Source organism: Solanum dulcamara, chromosome 5, assembly GCF_947179165.1.
Source record: "Solanum dulcamara chromosome 5, daSolDulc1.2, whole genome shotgun sequence".
NCBI classification, from domain to species: Eukaryota; Viridiplantae; Streptophyta; class Magnoliopsida; order Solanales; family Solanaceae; genus Solanum; species Solanum dulcamara.
The window spans coordinates 68,782,358-68,787,240 of record NC_077241.1 but is presented as its reverse complement, the minus strand read 5'-3'; positions in this window follow the sequence as shown (position 1 = coordinate 68,787,240).

Here is a 4,883-nt window from a genome sequence, read left to right as displayed (position 1 = left end):
TTCATAGGCCACCTCTCCAACATGCTTAAGAACTTCAAACAACCCAATATATTTCAAACTGAGCTTACCTCGCTTACCAAACCTCATCAAACCCTTCATGGGTGAAACCTTTAATAACACTTGCTCTCCCTCCATAAATTCATATCCCTGACCTTTCGGTCTGCATACTCCTTCTACCTTCTCTGAGCTGCTAGAAGCTTCTCAAGAATGAATTTCACTTTGTCTAATGATTCCCTCTGAAGATCAGTTCCCCAAGGTCTCACCTCAAATGCATCAAACCAACTAATGGGATACCTACATCTCTTTTCATACAATATCTCAAATGGATCTATTTCAATACTCGAGTAATAAATATTATTGTACAAAAACTCTACCAAGGGTAAGAACCTATCCCAATGACAACCAAAATCTATCACGCACGCACGAAGCATATCCTCTAGAACTCAAATTATGCACTCGGACTGTCCATCGATTTGAGGATGAAATATGATACTAAGATCCAATCTAGTACCTAACTCAGACTGCAAGGTCCTCCAAAAGTTAGAAATAAATTGCGTACCTCTATTTGATATGATGGAAATTGGGACACCATGCAATCAAACAATTTTGTAAATATAGAGCTTGGCTAACTTCTCTGCATTATAATTCACCTTGACCGGAGTGAAGTGAGCAGACTTAGTTAACTTGTCGACAATCACTCATATTGAATTAGACTTACCTAATGTCTTTGAAAGACCAACCACAAAATCCATTGCAATACTTTTCCATTTTCCATTCAGAAATGGGCATTCTCTGAAGTATCCCTCCAGTCCTCTGGTGCTCATATTTTACATGCAGACAATTTGGACACTGGCAACAAAATTAATAATGCTATGCTTCATTCTAGTCCATCAATAATGTTGTCTTAGAGCACAATACATCTTGATTGCACTAGGATGTATAGAGTACCTTGAACTATGAGCCTCTGCAAGAATAGTTTATATCAAATTATCAACACGGAGCACAAAAACTCAACCCTTAATCCTCAAGACATATTCATCATCGATCACAACCTCTTTGGCCCCTCCTTACGAGAATATATCACAAATTCGGCTTAGCTTCTCGTCATCAAATTGCCTACCTTTAACCTCATCAAGAAAAGAAGATCTTACCTTCACACAGTCCAAGAATCTTTTTTTCCAGTTACTTTCAGCCTCACAAAGTCATCTACCATAATTTCAACAATCCAAACCAACATAAAACGCAGCATCTTCCACACATCATTGCTTGTCACTCAAATCAAAATCCAAACTTCGTAAAAATCATTGATAAACCCCTAGTAAGTTTGTGCCAAACTAGTTCGCCTTTCATAGTCATATTTGAACTCAAAAGCAAAAATCCCTAAAACCTTCAACTCCAAACCAAGGGTCTATATGAGATGTCTTAAACCTTCACTTTCTTAGATTCTTCCCATGATGCAAATTCCAAATACCTTGAACTCTTTAATATAAAAGACTCTTGTTTCTTTCGCTAACTCATTTATCAATCTTATCATTTGACCAACAACCTATGATCTTTTTACCGCATCCTCTAAACCAAAACTTTAAGTGAAACCCTCCCTTAGGTCCTTTAACAATCAAAAGTAACCAAATTTACGATCCAAGCCATGCACAAGTCCTTCTAAATGCTCAATACCCGATGCAATCAATCATGTATTACCTTATCAATCCATACCTTGACAAAAAAAATACTTCCACAAACGTAGACTCACAATGAAACACTTGAATTCTTATTCCAACCGTATCACTTAATTTCCTTATCTATCAACATTAGTCCATACCTTGAAGATATTTATGAATTCACGTATCTTAGCTTATCATTGATCACCTCTTTGTCGACCTTACTATATCCTTCGTTAAAAATCCAACTATACTAGTTACCAAACTCAAAACCATAAAAGAATTTTTTACTACACTCGAGTCGAATGCCTATAAACTTCTTTCTCAAATGTTATCCAATGGTTTTTAACCCATATACATCACACATAACACTATTATCATAACTAGAGCAAAACAGATGGAGCCACGTGTCTCTGAATCCAATTTTCCACTCTTTTTGAAGATACATCTTTGGCTTTATAATTAGAGTAACTATCCTTGTTCTCACTTCCTTCCGAAGGTTAACTATATCCCACTAATTCTTTCTATTTATGATCTAGCTCCTTTTAATTCTATTCAAAAAGTGTCTCAACACATCTTATAACTTTTCATATGACCATGCTGCTCACCAAATAATAGAAAGCCACAACCTTAGATACTCGCAAGTCGTTATTACCATATCGAATCTATTTAACCAAAAATTCGTATCATATAGTTGCATCCCAATCATAATCTATCACAAACTTTTGTTACCATCATGTTCAGTAGCCATTGTCATTACCACAAGTCAACCTTGTCATCGACATAACACCTCCAACCCAGCTATACCAATCAAATCCAAAGGACTAACCCAATTTTATATGTGCTTTCTTACTAAAATTTTCAATTGCCTTTACCCAAGTTTACTCGTTGGGACTTTCTTTACCCATAATCTTTTCATTCCTATATTGATCCACTCCCTTGGAGCTTATGATGATCACCTATCTTTATTTAGAATCTTCGGAATATACTCGACAGCCTAAACATATTAATCATAACAAAGATCTATAACTAAAATCTTCCTTATAAATAATGCTTAACCCAAGAATCCGTAGTAACAAACTAGTTGGTTTCTCAACTATGAATGCAACATCAAATCTTATTATACGAGCATGTGATACAACTGATAATTCCTTAAGTAGTTAATATTGGCACTTAACAATCGACGTATCCATTTCCATATACCACTAGTACCACACTGTGAAAGTCCATTAAATCCTCCACTAGAATACATTATACCTATCGAGAAGATCATACCCAGCTGGCCTGCATATTTCTACCCATTGATTAGCTGCAAAACACAACCAAATTTGTTCTATCTCTAGCCCAAGCGATATGTATTCTTTCATAGATCAGGTTGCTAGCAGAAGTAACAGAATCCATAACTCTAACCAAGTAAGCATAAATATCATTGTAATAGTTGTACAATGACCCTTTTTGATATAAAATCAATCTATGAAACCGCAATAGAGATTCTGACCTCAATCCTTTCACAAAAAGGCGAAATCCTCTATTTTGGATTGAAGCAAAGCTCAGTAGCATATTTGGATAAGGCACGAAACCTGACCTTGTAGGCTGCAATAGATATCTTCCCTTGCTCTATATTCAGGAACTCATATCCCCTCTTTTCCCTCAAGGTCGAGGGATATACTTCTCCATGAACTAGTCAGAAGACACTGCTCAAGTCATATGGAACTCTAACAACACTATTAAAAATGCTAGATTATTAGTTATGATTGTAAACTACCCATAAGAGAGAATGAAGTAGACTCAATAAGAGAGAATGAAGTAGACTCAATGGTCCCACATTTAATCACACATAGTCGGGACATGACCCTGATGACTAGATGAATCTTAAGACTGTCGGACAATTGTAAGTATTCATGGTAGCTCTTTTATATATTCTCATAAGCAAAGTGGTGCGCATAGAACCATTGGTATACTTTAACTATCCTAACAATACAAAATCTTCCATAACTCAAATGACCAAGTCTACCAAAGAATGTCACCCTACCAAGATGACAATTGCAGGATCGGTACACACGGTCCACCACTAAGAAATCACCTATAGATATGAAAACATGTGTGGGCATATATAGCGAATCATACTCCAATCCATATTCGAGATGAAGTAGGTGGCCTCATAAGAATGTCAGAATCAAGGTCGAATAACACAAAATACTCATTTATTAGTGCTCATATCAAATATTTTCATTCATCTAATTCCATCTCTTTGATTTTTAGCTACCCACAATCAACCAGTTTGATTTTCATTACAATCGTACATATACTCAATTTATCAAATACCACATACTCCATGCAGTACTCCAATTTAGTACCATCTCTAACGAATGGCTCATTTGTGAAAACAAAGTAAAAAAGGTCAGATACCAATTTGTATCACCTAAATACCAATTAGATTCATGTAATATCACGAAATAAGGAAGGAAAAGAGTTTTCCTAAAGTCTAGTAGCCTCTCGAAGAAAAGTAAAAGCGTCCTTGTATCATTCGGTAAGAATCTATTAGACTTGTCCTTGTGTGATGGGATCATCGAACCTAAAGTTCTGATACCAATTTTGTCACGACCCAAAATGGTCCATGAGTAGCACCCACACTTATCCTCCAAGGTGGGAGAACCAACACTAAAACCCTAACTTATGTCAGCGGTTCAACTTATGAAATACTACAGTAATGCGAAAGCCCAACTTACGAAAGTAAGAAATAACAATCCACTAAGGTCTATTACATATCATTCCCAAAACCTGAAAGTCATCACATCAATGACATTTATATTATAAATAAGTAACAACTCGAACCATCGTTATTTTGTATTTTAAAAAAATCACAAAAAATTGACTGGATTGGATCCCACCACCCAGCCAAAGTGGGATGGTACCGCTAGGGCGGCGCCGCCAGAGTGGGAATAAGGCCGTCAGAGAGGAAAATTGTGGGACAGAACTTAAGTCGAGAATTTTCTTACTTCTCCATTTCTCTCAAGTGGAGGTTAGAGGCGAGGGTTTCTATAAATCCCTCCAAAAAGGCTGCTCTTAAATGAAGAAGGGGAGGGGAAGGAATCTTAGCTTTTAGAAGGCTTCAACCCGTGGAATTCAATCTGATCTTGCCCATGAAACATCAGGAATCAATGATTTCAGCAGTGTTATCTCTCTACTAATGCTTGACGCCCAAGTAGGCTAGGCTTCTCTTTT